The sequence below is a fragment of the Leptidea sinapis genome, chromosome 9, assembly GCF_905404315.1.
Source record: "Leptidea sinapis chromosome 9, ilLepSina1.1, whole genome shotgun sequence".
In the NCBI taxonomy this organism is placed as follows: Eukaryota; Metazoa; Arthropoda; class Insecta; order Lepidoptera; family Pieridae; genus Leptidea; species Leptidea sinapis.
Window position 1 is genome coordinate 9,800,210 of NC_066273.1, and position 27,260 is coordinate 9,827,469.

A 27,260-nucleotide genomic window follows, 5' to 3' on the forward strand; every position below is an offset into this window, starting at 1 on the left:
TGTTACATCGCCTATAGTTCGCAGCATTTGACCGTGTAGTGTATAGACTATTACACATTTGTGCCCGTGCTCCACGCTTTTTTGTTTATTTAGTCTACTTTTATTATTTCCCATTATCATTCCAATTTTCCAAGTATAAAATTAAGATTGATAAAGCGATTTTTATACCCTTAATGGAATATTATTCCAAAAATTTTTAGTTAAATGTCTATAATGTGAAAAAAAGTTTCACTTTTACCGTGGTTTCATAAAACCACACAATCCTTTTTTTCATCTAGAAATAATTTTAAAATGTTAAGAGAAAGCTAATTGTGAAATACAAGCATCAAGAACTGTTTTATAATTTTATTTTCATAAGATAATTATTCTACCTTCAACGAGTTTGACGAGTCTTCATTTGATAGATTGCGTCGGTTTTGCTTGAGCGTCACTCAGATTATTTTTCGGGCGGAAATCACACACTCATACCCACGAAGCCGCAGACGCTGACGCATGTGATATATATCTATATATATATATATATATATATATATATATATATATATAAGTAATAACGAACTTATTTAAATCTATACTAATATTATAAAGCTGCAGTGTTTGTTTGTTTGAACGCGCTAATCTCTGGTACTACTGGTCCGATTTGAATGATTCTTTCTGTGTTGGGTAGTCCATTTATCGAGGAAGGCTATAGGCTATGTTTTTTTTTTTCAAAATTAGGGATCCGTAATAAAATTGCTATTTTGTAACACAAGGTGTAAAATCGAAAAACTATTTTTGCGTGCGCTGCAATACAACAAATAGAACAAAATGATGTATAGGCTATAATAAAGGCAATATTTTATTACTTATAAAACTATCGCGTGAATTATACTTTATATGGCAAAACAACGTTTGCCGGGTCAGCTAGTTATAAAATAGAAGAGTTATCAGTTAATTAAAATGGCAGAGTTCCAAAACCACTTTACTCTTTCAACGACCAATAAAAATGTATAGGTAACCTCACAAATAGTGTAAGCTAACTAAATTATCTTTCATTATTTTTAAGTAAAATATATAAAAATTCATTTTTTACAATTCATATAGTTATGGTTAAAAGTTTATTATAATATATAATTTATCTTTTAAATTGGAAATTGTAACGTTGAAAATAAATATATTGGAAAGTTTCGCTTAAATTATCTTCATTAAGAAATAGTATTGACGTCAATGTTGAATGAACTAAAATAAAAAACGACACTTGGAAGAAAGAATTGGCACAGGAAACTCTGAGAAATTCTTTGTATTATTGCCAATTATCAATATGTGTGTGGTTCCATATTTTTTCTAGGTGACCAATTCAATATGAATAATAATAATCTAACATAATTTGAATAACGATGACGTACTACCAAGGTCACGCATTGTGTAGTTATTTAGAATTCAGTTAAATCTTATTTATTTTGTGATTACTTTAACATTGCATAAAATGTGTAAACAATTAGTTAAATATTACAGATAAATAAATGTTTCAACGGTGAACTTTATAACTTCCTTTTTGTCGCTAAAAATAAACGTTACGGCAATCTTAGACTGTCTGAAGTAGCCTTAATTGAGTGTCTGTGGTCTGTCCAGTGTCGTGTGTCGCGGCGACATGATCTGTGTTGTCTATCAGTTGTAATGCTTCATTAATATGGACCACAGTCGCTCCGAGTGTAATGTAATGGAATCATTTGTATCTGTTGCTAGGGCGACATATCACTCGGGTGCCTTAGCTAGAGGAGTTACTGGGCTATAGAGTATTTTCATTAATCATTTATGTATTAATTAAGGAAACAAACAGATACATCACTATAGTTAAATATGAAGTTAAATCTATATATATAAATATGAATTGCTGTTCGTTAGTCTCGCTAAAACTCGAGAACGGCTGGACCGATTTGGCTAATTTTGGTCTTGAATTATTTGTGGAAGTCCAGAGAAGGTTTAAAAGGTGAATAAATAGGAAAATGCTGCTAAATTAAATAAAAAAAAACAAAATTGTTTTTCCTTTGATATGTCCATACATAATTTCTATGAGAGAATTTATTGACGCACGGTTTGACAGTTCTGCTGTGAAACAATTTCATTACGACAGCTGGGTGCATATTTTACGAAGTAATTTTTGATGTTATGATATATTATTGACAAATTCATATAAAAACATTATTTTATTTATTATATACAGAACAACGTCTATCGGGTCAGCTAGTAAAATATAAAAATTACAACATTGGATATATCCTAGAATAGTTTCACTGAGAACACAATAGAATACAGTTATACAGACATAACAACAGAACATTAAGATATGTAAACAATAGAATATTTAGGCGAATACACAATATTGTATAAATCAATACCTACACAGACAGACATACTAGTGGATATCATAATGAATAAAGATACAAGGTTGAAGGTAAGGACAGTTATGAGGGACGATCATGAGGTTGTGTTGTTTACAGATAACACGTCACTGTTATTTAAACATAAGCGACAACAAAACGTTTTCGACGATGGAAACGGAGGTACTACAGTGGTTTAATATTAATAATCTTCTACTTAATGAGAAACAGAGTGCATTAGATTTATACAACCAAATGTGAAACAAGTAAAAGCCAATATTATAATTAAAAACGAAGAGTTAGCTCTCGTGGACACCACTGTATTTCTAGCTATAACCCTCGATAATAAGCTTCAATGGGGCCCTCACATTGATACAGTATCGAAGAAGCTCAGTTCTGCAGCATACGCAATCAAAAACATCAATCTCTACAGATGTAGCCACAGCTAGGCTAGTCTATTTCATATACTTTCACAGCATTATGTCTTATGGTATACTGCTGTGGGGAAATGCTGCAGATATTAACACCATCTTTGTGCTGCAGAAGAGGGCTGTTCGTGCAATTTACAATATGGGTCCCAAAAAATCACTCCCTGAAAAATTTAAAGAGATAAGTATAATGACCGTTACTTGTCAATATATTTATGAAAATCTGATGTATGTGCACAGGAATATTAACTTGTTTAAGGACCGATTTTTCAATCCTCAGATAAATCACCAGATAACTATCGAGAGAATAAAATTAACTTGCTGTTTATCTAACGATTAAAAGTTTTGAATTTTTCAATCGCTTTTTATCCAAAGAATAGTTGTCTGTGGTATAGTCTAAGCAACTTCACACTTCATACGTGCAAGCGAGATGGACGTATATGTTATTTAACGCATAAGACAGAGAAAGGTCAAAGGATGCTTCTTTGACGTTAGACATTTATCACAACAATTAATAACAACAAACCTCTAATTCACTCGTTTGTTTGTTCAGTTTATTTCAATTTAAAATTGTTTTCGTTGTTGTCGAGGAAATGGATTTCTTTTGCAATCGCGAAGTTGTCTCAAAAATATCCATTATATTATAATTTCTACTATATTAGATAGTTATAACATAAATTACATGTGTAATCGTCAAAAGAGGATAGTTATTAGATCTTTTGACATGAGCATAGATAATACACTTATAACTAGGGAATGACTTATCTACAAATATAGCCTAAAAAACTTAAAAACACGTCCAAATTATCCCACCGATAGCTCTTAACCGGCTCCCAAAGGGGCCGATAAATATAATCATCCGATATAGTCTTAATTTGTTCGATAACTTCTATCTGCCTGTTGAAAAATTCGTCGAATTGTGCTATCCGTCGAATTTTTCTTATCTAGTTGTTTAACTGAGGATTGAAAAATCGGCCCTAAGAAAAATAGTTTAATACTAGGAATAAAGATAAGCTTGCTGTTACCACCACCAGTCTCTATAAAGTTGAAAAATCATTTAAAGGGCAATGTATATGCTTTTATAATAAACTCCCAAGTGATATGTTTAATCTGCTAGTAAACTTTAAAAACTTTATAAAAAAGCTTACTATAAAATAACGCATTACTTAGATGATGAAAATGCTTGGGAATGAACATGCTCTAACACTGTTTTAATAAAACAAAACATTATAATTTCCTAGAGTAATATATTATTTTTACAAACTACATTTTGTAGCTCTTATTATTATGAGAAACCAAAAATTGAGGATTCAAAATGATCAAATATCATTTTAATGAATAAAGATATTTTGACTTTGACTTGACTTTGGACAGCAACGTCGCATCTACGAATAAAATATTAATAATAATATCCAACAATCTTTTAAGGCGACACTAAATGCCGGCGACCTTGAGCGATATTAGTTCATGTCTGCTTCCCGCCATCTATGTAACAAAGCAAATATTTTCAAAATTCTTGCGTGGAAAACGTAACATTTTAATAGGCGCAAACAGTTTATATGCTTACAATTCTCATTATTGATTACTAATCTGAATAAATGTACCTACACAAAAAAAGTACAAGCTATAAGAATATCTTTTCTGAGAGTAGTATTAAACAAATACATCATGCCGAGAAAAAACTTGTTTAACTGCAAAGAAAAGTGGTAGTTCAAAAAGGCTCTGGAGTGTTAACTATAACCAATAGCAACCTATAAGTAAGACTTAAAGGTATGTGTAACAGGATAAAATAGTGTTCATAGCTCCAAATGCTAAATTTTCATCAAGAAACTTGTCTAAAAACACTTTGTTTGTGTGTTTTCTGTTTACACTTCGCCTTAAGTTCGTATTTCTCTAAAGTCTATTGGAGTTACGCATAGAGCAACACTGCTCACAGCAAACTGACAACGTTACATTCAAGTATTATTAAAATGTATCGTTTAACAATACGAGTAGTGATGTAAATTGTTGTCATAAATATCGAATGATTTCTGCAGTATAATTAATCATTCTTTACATTAAAAATGCATTTTATACATTATTACTTATGAACAAAAAACTACTACCCAATACGACCTTAAGACTCATTTCCAATTTTATTATTATCTATGTAAATTCGTTTCAATAAAAACATACCGATAAACTTGACCTTCATTTGCCCTAGCAACAATATAATATATTCGTTATAATAATAATATATTATGTACGTTACTATGAAGGTAGGTGTATGTCGGGGTTAGCACTTCTGACTTATTAACCTCTAAGCTGCATATGAAGTCCTGGTAGATGTTGCTAGGATGACACGTGATTTCAACGGCTATGAAAGACATTACTATCATCGCTACCATATTTATTTTCTCCTGGTGTCTATGTAGTAAGTAATACGCATGTAATAATAGTAGTGCGCATGATGTCAGAATTTAATAATTATTAAGCTATACTCGTGTCACTCATAAGACAATCTCTTCTTCAACTATGATCGCCTGGTAACAAAACACTGTATAATGATTCCTATCTTATTTTCTCCCACGTAAAATCCTATGAATTTATTTGTCTGTCTCATTTGTCTCGCCTTTTCGTTTCATCGACTTTCAAATCACAACGATGCTAAAGTAGTTTTCACTTTGAAATGTGGAAATAATTTAGTCACAGAAGTTAACGTGGCTCTTATATATTTGAGACTAGCTGACCCGGCAGCATTCGTACTGCCTCAATCGATAAATAAAAGATGTAAACTTTTGTATTAAATAAACTTAAAATAAACAAAAGGAATCCTTTTTAAGTGTTATTTACCCGTGTTTTAAGGAAGTTTATTTTTTACCTCCTGAGAAAGTTAGAAAAATATAAAAATTCAAATTAGTTATTCATTTTAACTATTATTTTTATTTGATTTCTGAACGACTGGGGACACATCAAAGGAAAATCAAAATTGTTGTTTGTATTTAATTCCGAGTATTTTCATATTTATTCAACCTTTTAAACCTTCTCTGGACTTCCACAAATAATTCAAGACCAAAATTAGCCTAATTGGACCAGCCGTTCTCGAGTTTTAGCGAGACTAACGAACAGCAATTCATTTATATATAATATATAGATTAGTGAAACTACGAACTAAAAGTTCGCTCAACGATTTGATAGTAGATGCGGTATCGACATCTTCACAGAGTCTGGCACTGAACCTGCATGAATCAAAGCTAGTAACATAACAGTTTTACAGTAGAAAAGAGCCCCTCTGTGATACCCACCTATCTGGCATACTGTGCGAAGAACCCTTCCAATGGTCTGTTTATTCCATTTTTTATGACATTAAGGGATGAGACGAGCAGGACATTCTCTTATCAGTCGTTTCCCTCACTGCTGAGGATCGTGACTCTTTCTGATCTTGTCCACTAGCCGTCGCCATTGGTTGCGTTCCGGTGCCTGATGTATTGCAACATTCATTGGCACCTCCAGCACTTTGTAAATTTGGTCAGACCACCATATGGGACTCCGAGACAGGACATTCAGCTAATGGTTATCGATACACCCTACCCATAATAATGCAGTGCCGCTCAGGATTCTTAAAACATCCAAAAATTCTGAGACATAAGACGTTAAGTCTCATTCGCCCAGTAATTTCACTAGCTAAGGCGCCCTTCAGACCGAAACACAATAATGCTTACACATGACTGCTTCACTGCAGAAAAAGGCGCCGTTGTAGTACCCATAATCTAACCAGCATTATGTGCAAAGAAGCCTTCCACTGGTAAATTTCCGTTTTCCTTCTGAGCAGACACGATCAATCAAAAACTGCAAAGGCAGCAAACGATTCGAGGCCACTGTATGAATAATAATAATTAAAAACTTTCCGTGTCAGAAAAATAAGGTTAAAATAAGAGTAGGTACCTATCTGGTCTAGATACAGTGACGTATGTTGTCACAGAACAAATGCTGATGTTGAAGTTAATCTAATAAAATTAAAATACTAACACTTATTCGTGGCAATTGAGTTGTTAGTTTTGTTGTGAATCGATCAAAATTTTTCCAATACATTCTGTTTTGATTTACAGATCAAGGCTTATAATAATACCTAAAGAGGTTAAGTAAACGATTAAAAATACTTTATATATATATATTTTTTTATCAGTTGTTCATAAGTAATATATTGTTTGTTTATTTTATTATTAATAGTTTGTTTCCGAGTCATGGGTGTTTATCTGTATTTATGTATGTTTAAGTAAGTATATTGTATTGAATATGTCGTTGTTTTGTACCCATAGGCTATGCCTTGTTTGGGGAAAGATAATTTGTGTTAAAGTGTGTCAATATTAATTTATTTATTTATTTATATCAGGACAACCCTAAAGCTTAAGTAAACTATACCGTGTTTCACAAACTGTAATTTCGTGTACTGTGCTCTTTTGTGCACCGGATTTTTATACTTTTTTTTTCTCCTTTGTTGATAATTCTCAATTTTGTCACACTTTTTATTAAATAGGTATCTCAATGAAAATAATTTGTTGCAGATCAGTCTCCGTCTAATTCTGTGACTCGACCGTCATCACCAGCAAAGCGGCAGTTCTTCCTGATGGGTTGAGTACGCCTACGTTCTGTGTTTGTGGTGACACCACTGACGCTGTAAGTAATATTTATAATTATTTCTTCTTACCGTATAGTACAGTCAGCAAAAAAATAAAAATTTGAAATTCGATTTACCAAATTAAGATTTTGTGTAATTAATGTCATTCCTCCTTCGCACAACACGCCACAAATTAGAATCATGTCTTGCTGTTAGGCAACGCATGACACCAGGTCAGGTTTATTACTTTAGACAGTCACTTTGTTTTAGTGTGCGTGCGTTGCTTAAAATAGAGGCAAACAGTTCGCCGCTATTTATTTCCACGTGTTCACAGCTATCAGAGTATAATCTATCTAGAAGCTCTAGATAGATTATCTACAGACCACTAACAAATTACATTTTTAACGACGTTCTTATACGGTATCAAACAACAAATCCACACGAGATGACAACCACCTCTCTTATTTGAAGTCGGTTAAAATTACTTATTTCAACGACAATTTTACTTTATTCTCCTCCGCACACTTTTATTAATATAAATATATTTTAGCATATGTATCTAAGGCAGAATTTTTGAAAAGTGTATAAAACTACGAACAGTATTTACTTCATAATTCGATAAACTTACACCTCAAATGATTTATACGTACGTCTAGATAGAGTTTCTTGCTGTTAGACAACTGATAAAAACAGGTCAGGAATATTAGTTTAGTGTGCGTGAGAAGCTACGTCTTACACTCGCGATATGTATGACACTTTATGTTAGTGTGCGTGAATTGCTCAAAATAGAGGTTAGTTTTAAAATCAATTTTTTTCGACATTCTCACAGCTATCATAGTCTATCTAGATCTATAAATGATCTAAGACATACACGAGGTTTACAAACTCACTTATTTGGTTCGGTATTGAGGAAATATTTTGTTTTAAATTATTCATTGGCGTTTGCGGTTATGAAATAATTTAACTCGTATTATTTGGCAAAATTACGATAAACCGTGTGATAAAATGCACACAGTCAAATATTAGCTATTGTCTGATATAGTATTTATTATACAAAGTAAATTTTAGTCAAGCCGTTGAACGAGTTTAAGGTTGGTATATTTATTTCTAAAATATTACGTTGACTACTTGCATCGGTTTCTTTTCTTTATCCTTCCGATCAGTTATATAGTTGAGATTGAATTTTATCAAATTTTTAAGTTTATCATCGTGGGGTTCGGACTTGTGTGTTAATTGCAGAATATATATAAACTAGCTAACCAGTGGGAGGCTCTTTTGCACAGAATACTAGCTAGATTATGGGTACCACAACGGCGCCTATTTCTGCCGTGAAGCAGTTATGTGTAAACATTATTGTATTTCGGTCTGAAGGGCGCCGTAGCTAGTGGAATTACTGGGCAAATGAGACTTTAACATCTTATGTCTCAAGGTGACGAGGGCAGTTGTAGTGCCGCTCAGAATTCTTGGGGTTTTAAGATTACTGAGCGGCGCTGCATTGTAATGCCTGCCCAATACCATCAGCAGAACTTCCTGCTCGTCATCTCCCTTACTTTCATAAAAAAAAGTAAATACCTAAATGTATAGATGTAAGGAAATAAAGCTCTTAATAAATAAATAAAATCTTCTGAAAAATGTAAACCATGAAAGCAGTGAGAAATGAAACAAACGTATTTTTGAATCATCCATATAAATTATCTATTAGGTTGGATAGTAAACCGTGCGAATTATCTTGTCTCACATATTTGGATATACGAATGTTATCTAAGTACTTACAAATATAAAACAAATATAAAAATATCATTTATTCCTGATTTATTCAAACAAAACAAATCTTATAACTATATTTACAATACTATGATTACATAAAATTAAAACTATCACTACGGGGAAGCGTACCAAGAATACTGGCAGCAGTTCCACGTTGGATAGCTAGGCTGATCCATTGCCCGAAATAGCTGCCAGCGCTTGGGCTTCTAGTAGCCTTATTGAGGCGCGAAGATAGTACTTTGTACATTTTTTGCGCCTCTGGACCCCACGGGCCAAGTGTCTCGACATCAAACGGCACAAAGATGTATTTTGAGATATATTATATTTGAGATATTGACATACTGAGACCGACATATTTGCGACGCTTGCTGTCTTCAGCAGTCGAAGCAGCAGCCTCAGCACCAACTGACGTAACTTGGACATGAGAAGGAGCCAGAGTGTCGACGCAAGTCGACAGAGTAATTCCATCATGATGCTTTCAATCGCGGCGCGGCGGGTCATGTCCAGTGCCACGGGGCCATTTGGCTCTAAAACAGCTGGTATATTGAGAGCGGCAAATGCCCTGCGGGTGACTTCATTACTACTGGCGTGACGACTGATACGGCCTGCCGATTTTAGGCAGGATAACCCGTGAAGCCCATGAACATCTACAAATTTCGTTCAGGTACAAAATGTTTTTTTTCGTACCTGAACGCTACATACGTGATACGCTTATTGACAATGTCATATTGAATATAATATAAAAATTGAAATAAAAATAATTAACTTGGACCAAACTGCATACAGTGTGCAATATTTATTAAGGTTTAGTTGTTAAAGATGTTCATCGCGGACAAACAATGTGACACGAAATCTTATAATATATATAAATTACGTGACACATTGTTTGTCCGCGATGGACTCCTAAACTATTGAACGGATTTTAATTTGGATTACTTCATGGCGTGCAGTTTGGTCCAACTTGAGAGATAGGATAGCTGTTTTTAGATAGATAGACACATTTTCTATGAGAGAATTTAGTTGCGCACGGTTTGACAGTTCTGCTGTGAAACAATTTCATTATAACAACAGGGAGCATTTTTTACGAAATAGTTCTTGATGTTTTGAAATATTATTGGCAAATTCCTATAAAACAGTGTTTTTTTTATTATGTACAGGACAACGTCTGTCGGGGCAGCTAGTTTTTATATATAATGTTTAGGTACGATACGTTAGACCAGGAAGATTATCGACTTGGTATAAGTCCTAATTCGACATTTCTGTTTTCCCATTAAAATAATATTAAGGCAAAGATAATAAAAGAACATTGCATTTAATCATATATTGAAATTAGATATTTTTTTAGGTTTTTATACCCATTTAACTGTAAATTCAATTAACAATAAATGTTGCAGTTTAAAATTATATATTAAGTTTTTAGTGTAAAGTACGAAATGGATAAGAAACTTAAAGTCGCGTGTGTTCCGGCGAATTATCGCGAATGTTCTCGAATATTCCCGAAACTTATTTTACTTCGCTAACAATATAGAACAATATACAGTCATTCTGTACCGCGGACGGCACTGTTGAGCCTTAGTTCAAAGACCTGGCGGGGACCCTTTGCGACCGTTCAATGCCCCATTATTGAATAGTATAGACGTGTTAAGAATAATGGTAGGGTGGATGTAGAATACTACTAAATGCGAAGAAATCTTCGTTTGTAGTTAACCTATGGGTTATAGGTAGGTTAGGTTTATCATGGTTGTTTATGGGTTATGGCTGGTTGTTTAATTTATACATTGACTTTAAAGTCAAAGTGAAATAAACTTTATTCAATTAAGCTTAAACTGAGCGCTTTTGAATCGTCACTATAAATATTTCTTTTAAATTGCTGAATCTTAAATTTATTCGGAAAAAGTGGAGCTCGTGAGAAGAACATACAAGAAACTCAACAATGGTTGTAATAAACAAAAGAAATTAGTTTATGAGGTGCTGTATCCAATATATGAACCGTATTTAATGATAATTATTGACATGATATAGGTCATAGCATTAATATTGAGTTGTTTATCTACAGTGCGGTTTTCAAGGAACTTTCTGGCAACAATAACCAAACTGAGAAATAAGATTCCTGGTGCAGTGTTTCCTGGACAATACGACGTGGATACCTTCAGAATAAGCGCGTAGATATTCGTAAAAGACCGGCAACTCTAGTGAATCCTCTATTATGCTCGTATGCTCTCCTGCATAAAATATAAATAACTATGATTAGGTGACTGTTGAAGTGAAACGTAATGCCTTATATACAAAAAAAGCCGGCCAAGTGCGATTCAGACTCGCCCATTAAGGGTTCCGTAGCAGCAAGAAACATTATATAAAAGTTATATAGAGAGGAAAATGATATTATTTTTTTTAAATGGAAAAGGCAAAAAATCCATGCTCAAAATCATACAATGCAAATGAACTCTCATCATTTATGACGTATTAAAAAAAATCTACTTACTAGATATCGTTCAAACCAATTCTCTAATCTAATTCTCAGTTCTAAGTATGGGGTAGCATCCATAATCCCCAAATTATTTTTGTTTATGCGGTTCACAGAATACATCTACTTACCAAGTTTCGAAAGTATAGTTCTTATAGTTGTGGAAAAAAGTGGCTGTGACATACACGGACAGACAGACAGACTTGACGAATATAAGGGTTCCGTTGTTTTCCATATGGCTACGGAACCCTAAAAAACCAATCAGACTAGCGATAGGTGGGTGCAAACAAACAAAATATCACAAATCCTTCCTTGTTTGAGTAAAGTAAAAACTACTTTATAAAAGAGGCATTACAATATATACCGGTTATGTGTCAATAAACATGAATGCGATACGTCTCATTGTCCCGGACCTGCTTTGGATTACCAAGAAAAGGTTTCGTGATTTTGAGGAATGTGGTCTCTACCTGCAGACCGCAATCTCGATACAATGAGATGTTAGAGAGACAGAGGTCGTTCGCTCCTTTCCCAGTCTTTTTTCTACAAGGTTAGGTAGATCATTAATATAAATTAGGAAGAGGAAGGGTCCAAAAAAGACCCTTGTGGTCCTCCCTCCCATTCAATAAGAAAATCATTTATATTATAGTAACCTTACCACAAAATCGTTTTTTAAACAATTCTTTTTAATATGGTAAAACATTTGCTTGTACATTTTCTACAGACATGGAATATAGTTATGAATGGAAAACTTTCAAACAACATATCTAGCCCTGAATTAGAAATTTTTATTTAATTTTTTTGGCCTTTAAATTACAATATATTATTCAAAATAGGATTTTAAATCACGTATTGACAATATGTTATGTTTTTAAAGTGATAACCCTCACTTCTAGGATTAATACACAAATAAAATTAAATAAAATAAAATTTTATTTTACAAAATTTTATTTGTGTGAAGTGAGGGTTATCACTTTAAAAACATAACGTATTGTCAATACGTGATTTAAAATCCTATTTTGAATAACATATTGTAATTTAAAGGGCAAAAAAATTAAATAAAAATTTCTAATTTACAAGAGCGACATCTCAAGTCAATTTCCTATTATGCAAATATTGGGATTGAGCAGGTTATCAACTGTAAAGTAATATTTAAAATTATGTAAAATTCCGATCGGTTCAGTAGTTTTCGCAGTATAACCGAACAAAAAAAACCGGCACTCCATTTGTTACTATAGATAGATAGAAGTCTGACAATGACAATGTATTTTTTTTTGTAAAAAAACAAGCCTGTATTTTTGTATCCAGCAGTCGTTGCTCCGAAGGACGAAGTTTCGCCCAACGAGCTTATGAAATACTTTTCATGTTACGAGTACCTGGCACTTTGCAGTTGGTCTCAAATCTCGCTGATTTACGAGAACTAAACGACCATTGACGTAACAAGTATCATTGTTCATTTGAGTGTTCATAAATATTAGCTCAGTTAGACCTGCGACGCTATCTGAGTATTTTAATCTAACTTAATGTTGCATGTATGTAGTCTTAGATAATTTATACGTCTAGATAGAGTCTCTTGCTGTTAGCTTAGTGTGCGTTACAAGCTACGCCTTACACTCGCGATTTGTGTGACGCTTTGTGTTAGTGTGCGTGAATTTCTCCAAATAGAGGTTAGTTCTAAATTTTTTTCAACGTTTTCGCATCTGTCATTGTCTATCTAGACGTATAAATGATGTAAATATGTAGTATTTATTTGAGGGTAGATAATAATATTATGTATTGCTATGAACCTTAGTCCGGCTCTACTAAGGTATTCAGTGTTTACAAATATCGAATTTGTTGCAATCCTAAAATATCCCTTTGACGATTATTCTTTACTTAGACTTAGTTTAAGTTAAGTCCGTGCATGTTTGTGGTTTTCCATTGCCCATTTAAGTTTCTTTAAAAAAGCGTGTGTGTACTTATGTATGCATGCAAGAAGTTATACTTCTTTGGCGTAACAATGCAAAAATCCTTAAAATTATTTATTCCTTCTGCTATTCTACGTTTGTAGAAATAACAATATTGTAAAAGTCTGGCAAAGATGGCTTTGACAATTAATTATTTAACTAACGAATACTGCTGTATGGCCTTGAATCCTTTGCCTGTGGTAATAATGGACGAAAAACATCAAAAAAAAAAAATGAATAACGCGAAACCAACTTCACCCTGTTACTTTTGTGTTACAGTGATGCGCGCGCATCTTAAAAATTTACTATCATTTTTCAATAACGTATCTCAAGTTACGGATACATTGCTATCACCGTTTAATGATAATCTTATCTATCCATAGTTATGTCTAATATGGTTACCTATAGCCCAATGTTCTCTGTCGATAGGTTATTGAAATGTAAGTAAGCGTAAAAGGATAGATTTGTCTACCTCTAGTAAGTCAAACTAAGGGTAGATAGGTTATTGAAAACGGCTGTAAATCAATGAGTTCATAATATTGAGCTATATCTCTAAATATAAACATGACTTTAACGTCCGTTTTCCAAAAAGTATCTCAAGTAACGGATACATTGCTATCACCGTTTAATGATAATCTTATCTATCCATAGTTATGTCTAATATGGTTACCTATAGCCCAATGTTCTCTGTCGATAGGTTATTGAAATGTAAGTAAGCGTAAAAGGATAGATTTGTCTACCTCTAGTAAGTCAAACTAAGGGTTGATAGGTTATTGAAAACGGCTGTAAATCAATGAGTTCATAATATTGAGCTATATCTCTAAATATAAACATGACTTTAACGTCCGTTTTCCAAAAAGTATCTCAAGTAACGGATACATTGCTATCACCGTTTAATGACAAGATCTTATGTATCCATAGTTATGTCCAATATAGTTATAGTCCAATGCTATCTGTCGGTAGGTCATTAACATGTAAGTAAGCGTAAATGGATAGATTTGTCTACCTTTAGTAAGTTAAACTAAGGATAGATAGGTTATTATTATATATATTATAAGGTAGTATTGTTTGCGGACGACACTTCACTGATTTTCAAGGTGAAAAAAACCAAGCTATGTATGACGAAGTGAACGATATTTTATCTGACATCGTGTACTGGTTTAGCGCTAATAACCTATTGTTAAATAGCAAGAAAACTAATTACATTAAATTTACCGTACCAAATGTCAAAAATGTAAATGCAAATGTTTTGTTAAACGGAGAGGTGATAGAACCGGTGGAATCTGCTATATTTCTTGGCACAACTCTAGATTCCAAATTACAATGGGACCACCATATTGAAGGATTGGCGAACAGACTTAGTTCTGCAGCATACGCGGTTAAAATTATAAAAATTATAAAAAAAGATTAGACAATTAACTGACATAGATACGGCGCGACTAGTATACTTTAGTTATTTCCATAGTATTATGTCCTATGGTATATTGCTATGGGGCAACGCTGCCGATATTAATACAATATTTGTGCTGCAGAAGAGGGTTATTCGCGCTATTTATAACCTAGGTCCTAGAGAATCATTGACAGCAAAGTTCAAAGAAATTAGATCTTGACTGTTGCTTCTCAATATATTCTTGATAATGTAATGTATGTTCATAGGCACATAAGTGAATTTGCCAGAAACTGTCAGAACAGAAACCATAATGTTAACACCAGGAACAGAAATAAACTTATGATGCCTACTACTCGGCTAAGTCGAGTTAGTAAGTCTTTTGTGGGGCGATGTATATGCTTTTACAACAAGATCCCAGAAAATGTTCAAAACAAAAGTATTACGTTAATCAAAAGAATTGTTAAAAAACGTTTGTGTGGTAAAGGTTACTATAACATAAATGACTTTCTTAATGATACCACAGATTGGGAATGGAGCGACCGCCCTCAGGCTATTAAATAATAAGTTTAATTGTACAATGTTACTTTGTAAATGTTACTTTAACTGTAAAACATATTTTTGATGAAAAAAAAAAACCCGCTGAGTTTGTTGCGCCCATTCTACTCAGGCCTGAGGCATTCATTTTGTAATGGGTGGTAGTTTTTTTTGACTTTCAATAAGTGATTTCACATCCTATTTTGAATAAAAAAAATTGAATTTGAATTTGAATTGAGAACGGCCGTAAATCAATGAGTTAATAATATTGAGCTATATCTCTACACATAAACTAATATATGTACACATAAACTACTATGATTTTAACGTCCGTTTTCAAAAAAAGTATCTCAAGTAACAGATACATTGCTATCACCGTTTAATGAAAAGATCTTATCTATCCATAGTTATGTCCAATATAGTTATAGTCCAATGCTATCTGTCGATAGGTCATAGACATGTAAGTAAGAGTAAATGGATAGATTTGTCTACTTCTAGTAAGTTAAACTAAGGATAGATAGGTTATTAAAAACGGCCGTAAATAAATGAGTTCATAATATTGAGCTATATCTCTAAATATAAACATGACTTTAACGTCCGTTTTCCAAAAAGTATCTCAAGTAACGGATACATTGCTATCACCGCTTAATGACAAGATCTTATCTATCCATAGTTATGTCCAATATAGTTATAGTCCAATGCTATCTGTCGATAGGTCATTGACATGTAAGTAAGCGTAAATGGATAGATTTGTCTACTTCTAGTAAGTTAAACTAAGGATAGATAGGTTATTGAAAACGGCCGTAAATCAATGAGTTCGTAATATTGAACTATATCTCTACATCGATAATTTCCTTGCAAACGAAACCACTTTTTGCTTCCGTACGTTTAGGTTAACGCTAATCACCACAAGACCGCGTCTACAATTACTCATGAAAATAAACTTGCACGTAAAACATAAGAATACAATATGAACTGAGTTTTCTCCGGAACAACAAGGATTAACTAACATTTATTTAGACTAGTGGTCGCCCAGAGTTCAAAATTGGACCATAATTCATTTAATTTTTAAAGTTTGAACTTAATTAGTGTTTATATTTTGTCAAAGGCTATAGCCACTTTAATGTATATGTGTGTGTGTATGTTAAATGTCATTCAAGCAGTATAGTGTGTATGTATATATATATATATAGAAAATGGTCTTTATTTGAGGCTCAATCACGTCTTAACCACTAATCGTATCGACATGAAACTACCACCATTCGATGCGAAATTTATCCTAGATGGTTTATGGCTATTTTTCAAATACCAACGTTCCTTTATGTAAGAAAAATAGCTTTATGCACTTCTTCTCCATATAAACTTTAACTGGGTTAAATTTAGAGTTCATACGTTCGCGCATTTTTTAAAAAAAGGAGTACATAGTTTTTTGCTTTACGAATTAATATATAGATATTTAATTAGTTAGTCAACTATACTACATCAGTCGATGAGCGGACTGGGTTTTAATTAATGGGCTAACTAATGCGCCGACTAGATTTAAATTAATTAAGTAATTAATTAGCTTGGTTTTAAATAATAGGGTAACTAAGGCGAAAAATAGCTTTAAACTCGTTTCGTACATAATTAATGAGCCAAATAATTATAATATTTACCAGACTCCTTTGCACAGAATGCCGGCAAAATTATGGGTACCACAACCGCGCCTATTTCTGCCGTGAAGCAGTAATGTGTAATAATTACTGTGTTTCGGTCTGAAGGGCGCCGTATCTAGTGAAATTACTGGGCAAATGAGACTAAACATCTTAGGTGACGAGCGCAATTGTAGTACCGCTCAGAATTTTTGGGTTTTTCTAGAATCTTGACCGGCACTGCATTGTAATGGGCATGGCTTTGTCCTCAAAATAATGTTAATATCAGGAAACCTCTACGGTGAAACTGTATGTATATATAGATAACTGAACATTCTCTTCAGTTCCGAAATAACATTATTTACATATCGCAGTCGATATATTTCCGCAAGTGATAAATATAAGGCATACGCTCGTCAAAAATATATACACGAGTACATCATCATAAAATTCCTAAAAGCAAATGGTTTGGCTACAGTCAGTATTGATTTACTTGTGGAATATTTATGTATCCTACACATGCTCTTTGTAAATGTTCATATTTCACACTAATCTCACGTTGAGCTGTTACTGAACGTGCATTTAAATATGTTTAAGTGAAAAGTAATTGGTGTTCGGATTAAGGTATTTTTGAATTAAATATTATTTATTATGGAGTTTAAGAAGGTGATATTGAATTGGAAATGTTTAAGTGGTTTCGTTACGTACCTGCAAACATGGGAAGGTATTTTTAAAAAAGCGCGTAAATCATTCTTAAAGTCAATACTGTGGGCGGCGGTGATCACTTAAGATCCTACGTAAAATTTGCTTCTGGTAACGGATTACTTAGCGTATTTTTTTCGCTTTTATGGAAGATGTTAGTTTTCAAGCAAATTACCATATTCTTAAAAGTATGCATCTTTTTCGATTAAAAAAAGTATCAAATAAATATTTTCCAATCATGTTTTCAGTTTAGGCAACGGAAAGAAAAAGGTTTGAAAATATATATATTTAAATTTCTCTTTGATAAGATATTTCGTTTACTTGTAAAATCTCGAGAAAATCTCACATAATTATGGAAGCCTAGTTTTAACATAAGTTGACCCGGACATCCTTTTTTCCTCCTCTTCAATAAAAAATGAAGAGATCAAGTAAATGTGGAGAAAGGTGATGGATGTAAATTGGATACACAATATATAAATTCTTAACAATCCATTTCAATAGATATTTATCATTCACAGTACAAAATAATATGCAAGCCGAATATTTTATTTACAAAACTTATCCGAGTCGAAATTCTACATAAAACTATGGATGTTACTCGACATTCTCTCGTCAAAAATAATAATTTGCAGTAAAACTACAAAGATAATATTAATAATAAGATTTTATATAATCTTATATATAAAATTCTCGTGTCACAATGTTAGTTACCTTACTCCTCTGAAACCTTACTGATTTTTACCAAATTTTATATACATATTCAGTAGGTCTGATAATCGGCTACTATCTATTTTTTATCCCCCTAAATTTTATGTATAGTCCACCCCAATTCTTTTTTTTAATTTTTTGACAATTTTTTTTATTATGAATCAGCATTGAAAAACACATACAAATTTAATTTTCGCCCTTCTACGATCTACAACTATTTTTGTATCACGATTTTTATACTATTCTGTTCCATCCACCAAACCGATATAGGATTGCAAGATGGCAATCGAATACAATAATATTTGATCTTTTTTAAATATGATATATGGCAATACGACGTTTGCTGGGTCAGCTAGTACATTCTATAATCTAACCATCGAATAAAAAACCAAACCGCAATATTAAGAATAATAGTAATATTACTATTAATTAATTTATTTAATTACGCAGTAAAATCTATATTTTACAATACTAGTGGGTGTATATATATAGATAGTATAATAAAGATAGAACACGTGCTTCGATCAACGATTTAAATATTGTTTTACATATTAATTATCCCGATTGTAGACGTAATTTACTAGTACATTGAGTTTGGTGTGAATTTGACTTTTTATAAATAACTCCTTTACATAAAATGGGTGTTAATAATAATAATAATATTGACACACTTTTTACAAAAAATTATCTTGCCCCAAATTAGGCATATATAGCCTATGTTATGGGTTGCAAGACAATGATATATTTAACTTACAACTTTACAATATACTTACTTAAACATACATAAATTCATATAAACATACATAAATACATTTAAACATCCATGACTCGGAAACAAACATCCATATTCATCACACAAATGCCTGCACCTACCGGGATTCGAACCCGGGACCTTAACCTATATAACCCTTTATAAATGACTCCTTTTCATAAAATGGGTATTAAGGGTTAAATATATGACAGTTTTATTATAATGTCATAGCTCATGTTTAGACGTTTATTGTAAAACACTCTATTTGATTTAAAAGAACGGCCGTTGAGTTTCTTGTATATTCGTCTTACGAGCTCTACTTTTTCCGAACATAGTCATAGTCATAGTCAAAGTCAAATAAACTTTATTCAAATACGCTTAAATAATTACTGTATTTACCATATGTTCGTATGACAATACAATAATTCAAACAGTCTGTTCCACTTATATTAGCTGGGTATATATGTCTGTTTGTATGTAACGGAATCTTTGTACGTGATTTTCGACCCCTTCCAAACTTCGGATTAATTTGAAACTTTTTTTTTATGGAATAGGACGACAAACGAGCGTACGGGTCACCTGGTGTAAGTGATCACCGCCGCCCTCAATCTCTTGCAGCACCAGAGGAATCACAGGCTTTTATACACTTACTTACTTTACTTTGTACACTGGTCAACGATTGGTGTCAATATAATAATTTATGTAGTCTGTGCCATTTATCAGGATCTTCAGGATGTGCGATTTCTTTATGTCCGATACCCCGTCAGATACTATGGGACGCGCTAATTCGTAACTACAAAATTATCATCGTTTTAAGATGAAAAAAGCAAAATAAAATAAAACATGCTTTTTAAGAAAAACAAACTAAAAAGTAGAAAATATATTTTAAAAAGCATAAGAAACAAAAGAGCTTATTCTAAGCGTATCTGACTGTTTACGACTTGTCAATAAAAATGGGTTACAGTCACAATAGATTCGCTTTCCTTTTCTGTCTTGCTTTATCTCTGTGAGAGATGTTCTTTCTTGTACGCTTTGTCTGTCTATCGTAAGTCGTACTGTATACGTGATAGTACATTAAGTGCCCATTTGACGTTGAAGGCGCGGTCATACCTCAATATTCACAAAAATTGATTGAGTCGATTACAGCATAACGCAATGAAAATATTCCTACGCAAAAAATACATTACAAAAAGAAGGACTTGAGAGAAAAATTTGAACCGAATACAATATTTATATATATAATTTGAAAAATTTGGAAGCCCAAAAATAAACTTATAAGTTTAAAATCTCTGAATTTTCAGCGATAACAACATTCTTTTTTTAAAGAATTTAATAGAATTAGTACTTTTCTAAAACTTAAACCGAACAATTATTCAATTTAATATGTATATTTTGAATAAACAAAAGAAAACCAGTAAAATAAATGCCCATTTGCATACTATTGGTTGTAGCGTTTACAATCCAAGTCAGTCCGCGCCTTAATATGACAATATGGTGGGTTCTTTTTCCAACTGCATCAATTTGAAAATGTTGTTTTAAAATGTAATATCTTTGTTTATTATTATTTATGTTTGATAATGTGTTTTGGTTTAAACTGATAGCCTCGTGCAAGTACTCTAAATTAATATAATAATAATTAAAATTAAATCCTGTCAAATGAACTTGAAGACGAGGTGAGCCCGATGCTCCCTTGGGAATGGATAAAAAATAAATCAGCTGACATTGATAATTCACCTGACTCTATTACATTGTAGATATCAGATAACTGTCGCCAGGCAAGGCTACAATTACGTTTTCACAACGTTTTCTCTAATAAGAAGACAACATATTTTTAATTATGCCGTCGTTAGGACATGGGCACACTAGCTGAAATATTAATTTATAATTTTATTTATTATGTAATTTTACTAGGCGTGGCGCGTTAAAATATTTATGATTTTAGCACGGATTTAGTTCGAATCGCCTTCCTTGAGAACTCTTATTAATTATTGGGGTAAAATGTACCCAATATGTTGTTTAGTAACCTCGATATCTTTAACACTTTGAATCTACAATGTAGGATAAAGCAATATTATATGTACTCTGTACGCTGCATGTAAAAAATTAACACTTTTTACCAAAATAAAGAAAAATAGGCACTAGACTATATATTATTTAGTTGTGTAGGGAAATAGGTTTAGATACATAGCCTGTCAAAATGGTAGAATAAAAAGTTACCCTTTGACCACAACATCGGAAAAGCTTTAACGAGAATATGTGGCGAGAATCCCACTCCTTTTACAAAAAATATCTTGTGCTATTAAATGTTACTAGGGTGATGTGTTAATATTAACTTGGTACAGTTTTACTGTGGACATAAACTGTAATATTGATTTTTTCAAATTACATATATAGATAATATCTGCGTCCGGTGTTTTCGTAGCTGTAAAAACTTTATTGAATCTCGTTTATCAATAAAATGATAAAGCCCAGTAAGCTGGTAGAATACCCTAACTTCCTAATAATTGTTATGAATGCGGCTGGATTGGAAACTTCAAAGAACTGCTGCTGTAACTTTCTGATAGCGTAATCGAAGACTGTTAATGTATCTTGATTTTAATTAGTCATTGACAAATTTTTTTTTGGCAATACACGAGTGTTGCTAGTTTTCGTGCATTTCTTTTAGGTACTGAAAACATGGATGATGATAGGCGATAGTTGTGTAGTAATATAGCAGTATACAAGAGGGAGGCTACTTTGCACAGGATAGCTTTTAAAGGTTTTAGCTAGTGAAGTTACTGAGCAATTTGAGTCTTAACATCATATGTCTCAAAGTGACGAGCGCAATTGTAAAGCCGCTCAGGCTTTTGGGTTTATCAAGATTCCTAAGCGGCATTACATTGTAATGGGAAGGGCGTATCAATTACCATTAGCTGAATGCTATGCTCGTCTCGTCCCTATTTTTCATAAAAAAAAGCTTTTAAAGAGAGCTTCTTGTTCCGTGCAAGCATTATTGTATTTGTCTTTCGCTAATGGGTTTATAATAAATAACATTTTATATCTCAAAGTGAACCGCACAAAAATGTGATGCCGCACAAAATTTTGAATAGAATAAACGATCCTCAAAGGTACTCCATAGTACCATTAGGTAAATTACTTGTCACTTTTTCGCAAATGTAAACCAAATTTGAGAAATTCAGAAAAAAGTTTTAAATTTAATATGGAAGAATAAAAATACAGTGTGCACATATCCTTAAAAGAAAATTAATTTGACAAATTCATAATTGCGTCAATCACGAGTCAATATAACACTTATTTCTCACGTAATAAGTGCTATATTTGCAACAATATCTGACAGCGATATACACGTGCAGTGATTACATATTGTAATAGGAATCTTTTGTAATAGGAGCCGTGTCCTAGTTTCCGTGGCGCTAAAGCCAACCTGCTGATGAGCTGATACAAGACACCGAAGTGTGTTGCTAACTGCTTTTAAGATGGTCTCTATTTATTGACTAGGGTTCCACCTCTACTTCGTTTTTGTTAGAGGATTTATATGGAGATCTATCTATTAAAAAGTTATTATAATTATTAGACAAATATTAGTAAAAGACGAGTAATTTTGAAGATATCACAAAATACTTTGTTCTTGCTATTTAAATACAATATTCGTAGTTTATTCTAAAAATTATTTTCTACTTTTTAGTTTTGTTTTCTTTAATAGCGTGCGTTTTAGTTTTATTATTACCGTTATTTATCTTGGATAATTTATACGTCTAGCTATCTAGACTCTAGACTATAGTCTCTTGCTGTTAGACAACTGATAAAGATAGGCCAGGAATATTAGTTTAGTGTGCGTGACAAGCTACGTCTTACACTAGCGATTTATATGACACTTTGTGTTAGTGTGCGTGCATTGCTGAAAATAGAGGTAAGTTCTAAACTCATAATTTTTTTGACGTTTTCACAGCTGTCATCTAGACGTATAAATGATCTAAGATATTTGGTATCTTCTTATAGGTACAGACTGCGCAAAAATAACAAAAATCTTAATTCAAAAAAGGAAAAAATCGCAAAAAGGTTTACAATGGACTCTTCACTAGGTCAATTTGAATCGCTACCTAAGCTTAGTTTTAAACACGATTGCATCTTTGAACTGTTAAGCAGTTAGTTAAAGTTATATATAATATAAAAGAGTTACTGATTACTTTTAATAAAACTAAAAAGCGTATTTGTGTGTGTGTTGTGTCTACATGTGTGTTGTTGTGTTTGTGAGTTTACTTAAAATAATTATTATTCATGGGATAACATGATGGATTTATTATGGATGATTTGTCATGATGGATATTACATTATTTTATGCTTCTTTTAAGTTCGAATTTGTTATAGACTAGCTGACCCGGCAAACTTTGTTTTTCCATATAAATTATTTTAAGAGTTAGACTGTTTCTTGGACATTGCAACATTACTTTATTTTTCTAGGTTAAAATAATTTTTCTAAAATAAACTCCTTATTACATCAGCTACCTGCCAATAAAAGTCCCGTCAAAATCGGTCCAGCCATTTCAGAGATTAGCCGGAAGAAACAGACAGACAGACAGACAAAAATTTAAGAAAATGTTATTTTGTGTATGTATATACTATATATATTCATATACATGTAGTAAAAAACGGTTATTTCAATATTACAAACAGACACACAAATTTTATTAATATGTATAGATACAATGATTGTTAAATTAATTTTAAACTGTTCCCAATTCTAATAAATATTACCTTGATTAGTAGATTTATTTTGCGAATCTCGAATTCAGCTCTATATAGATATCACATGTAATTTTTTGCAACTCAACGCGTCTTTGCCCCAGATTCGCGTGGAAATGCCCTAGTGTCACTGCCTTTTCATCACCAAGTGCGAGTTACAACGGCGCCTATATCTGCCGTGAAGCAGTAATGTGTAAGGATTACTGTGTTTCGGTCTGAATGGCGCCGTAGCTAGTGAAATTACTGGGCAAATGAGACTTAACATCTTATATCTCAAGGTGACGAGCGCAATTGTAGTGCCGCTCAGAATTTTTGAGTTTTTTTAGAATTCTGAGCGGCGCATATCAATTACCTTTAACTGAACGTCCTGCTCGTCTCGTTCCTTAGTAAAACACTGGTAAGTGGCCGGTGGGGTTTGAACCGGAGACCGTTTGGGAGGCAACTATCTTTTAGTTTGATGAAATTAGTACCTAAAATAGGGCGATAGCGATCTAGCTTAGTGTTAGCTCTGTGTTAACGCGTTTACAGGAGCTTTATTTCAAATTGCAATTATTTAAACAAAATACAACAGTTAAATAGCGACGTGCAACTCTATACAAATACGTCAATGTCAATGTCTATCAAACCAATGAAGCGCCAGAACGTCAAAAAACATCATACTTGGTAACTTATATATAAAATTCTCGTGTCTCGGTGTTTGTTACCAAACTCCTCCGAAACAGCTAAACCAATTTGTTTGAAAATTTGTGTGCATACCGGGTAGGTCTGAGAATCGGCCAACATCTATTTTTATAGCCCAAAATTTTTATAAATATTCATAAATAATATAAGAAAAAATATAAATCCTCGTGTCCCGGTGTTTGTTACCAAACTCCTCCGAAACGGCTAAACCAATTTGCTTGAAAATTTGTGTGTATACCGGGTAGGTCTGAGAATCGGCCAACATCTATTTTGCATACCCCGAAATGATATATTTTTTTTATTTTTTTGACAATTTTTTATATTTTAATTGTATTATGATTCAGCATTAAAAAATACATACAACTTCAAATTTTCACCCGTCTACGATCAATACCTATTTTTGTATCGCGATTTTAATATTATTCTATTCCATCCACAGATACGCAATAGAGTTGCAAGATGGCAATCGAATATAATGATTATTGTAGTACGATAATTTTTATGTACTATATAATTGGTAGGTCTGAGAATAGTTCGTCATCTATTTTTTTCCCCAAAAATTTTAATTATTGAATATTTTATTATTCATTACTTTATATGACAATACAACGTTTGCTGGGTCAGCTTGTTATAATAAACACATATTACTTCAATTTACTTTTTATAAAACGCTTGTTGAAACAAATAAATTCTAAAACCCAAATACATTTTTCAATGAATCTCTGAGATCCTTTCTTGAACAATATTTATGTATTTAAACAATTGTTTTAGGATATAGACATATTATACACGTTTACTACTCGGTTAAGAAAAAATATTTTCTTTTTCCCTGATAAATCCTCCCCAGATTCTCTATTCCCAATGATTTCGTGGCTGTATTGGTCCAAGCATTTTCTACTACTAGGTTTATAGCTTGTAGTCTCATGAGGTAGTCCTAACCCCATGGGAAACCCTGTGGGATTTAAGACCACAACCTCTTGCTCAATAAGCATAAAACCAGCTCAAGTCGAAGTAGAATTCACATTAATTCCACAAGGTTTCTTTAACCAAATTAAATCTCTTCGATAATGAAACGACGAAAACAAGATTTATCAACGATACGTCACTCGAACGGTTGGGTCAGTGGAAAGAGCGCTCGCACGGAACTCGAGAGGTCGCGGCTTCGAATTCCGCATCATAATTTTTTTTTATAAATTTAATTTGCGTAATTAATCCCAGAAAAGAGGGTTATCATTAAAAAAAAATTAATGAAACGGTGTATAATGCATGTTGTGAGCAACAAAGTAATATACTTGAACACCTGTGAAACACGTAAATTGAAAACTGTTGGTAATGTTTACAGTTTCTTCGACGATTGCTTTTCAACAATTTTCCTGTGTACGATAAAGCACGTTTCATAACAGGTGTAATGTCGGATACTACAGGGTCAGTGTTTTAAAGCGTTATTAATATAAACGCAGAGTTTCTTGCGCCGCATTTTCTCTCTCAGAGAGCCCCATTTGTTTCCGAAGCGGTAATAGTATCTAGTATATTAGAAATGACATCAAAAAGAATTCTAAAGGAATCTATTTTGAGAAAATAAATGCCTTTTATGCCTTTACCTCCAACACTTTTGCGTTGCAACATTATAAATCGAACCATATGCAAGTATAACATACCTATATCACGGACGAGTAAAAAAAGTAGGACTCCGCGCCTCCGCGCAAGTGGAGCACTTTTATGCTAGTGTGTGCGGTTACGGGGGATACCAGTTACACAATTTTTTCTCCCTTAAATAATCATATATATCTTTCACTATCTATCTTTTTCACAACGCACGACGTCAGATGATGGCAAATCTCATAATGGCGGCCGATCGTCTTGTATTAGTGTATGTGTGTGCGTGGGGCTATGTATTTACACGTTTACCGGCTTGTATTGGTGCGTCACTGTTATGTAAGGTGACACGGAGTCCTTATTTTTTTACTCGTCCGTGACCTATATACATCATTTTAAACAATGTTGTCATTAATTAAAATTGCCCAAAGTAAACAATATTTATTCATTCATCATTTACGGTCTGCACATACACGGCGATTTAAGCCTGTTAACATCAAATATAGACAAGCTCAAATCGCCCTGTTAATAAAATATTTTATTAACAGTTTCACGGCTTAGCTATTCAGCCGAGCATTATGAAATTTTGCAGACTCATTAATACTAGTCCCCACGCACAGAAACGATTTTTTTTATGGAATAGGAGGAGAAACGAGCGTACGGGTCACCTGGTGTTAAGTGATCACCGCCGCCCACATTTTCTTGCAACATCAGATGAATCACAGGAGCGTTGCCGGCCTTTAAGGAGGGTGTACGCACTTTTTTTTAAGGTGTTTACCCATGTCGTATCGTCCCGGAAACACCGCACAAGGAAGCTCATTCCACAGCTTTGTAGTATACGGAAGAAAGCTTGAAAACCGCACTGTGGAGGACCGCCACTCATCCAGATGGTGGGGATGATATTCTAACGTGAACAATTCATCGCGAAAATAGTCTAGACTCTAGATTTCCACGCGAACCAAGTC

The 27,260-nt window shown here is 33.0% G+C and overlaps 1 protein-coding gene across 1 annotated transcript in view; it reads left to right on the forward strand.

Annotated features, from left to right (window-relative positions):
* Positions 1-27,260, forward strand: part of LOC126966226 (putative phospholipase B-like lamina ancestor) — a 54,299-nt gene that overhangs the window by 4,591 nt on the left and 22,448 nt on the right. Inside the window, exon 2 of the mRNA XM_050810176.1 lies at positions 7,333-7,444. The gene's annotated coding sequence lies outside the window, so the exon portion shown is untranslated. The remainder of the gene's footprint in view (positions 1-7,332; positions 7,445-27,260) is intronic.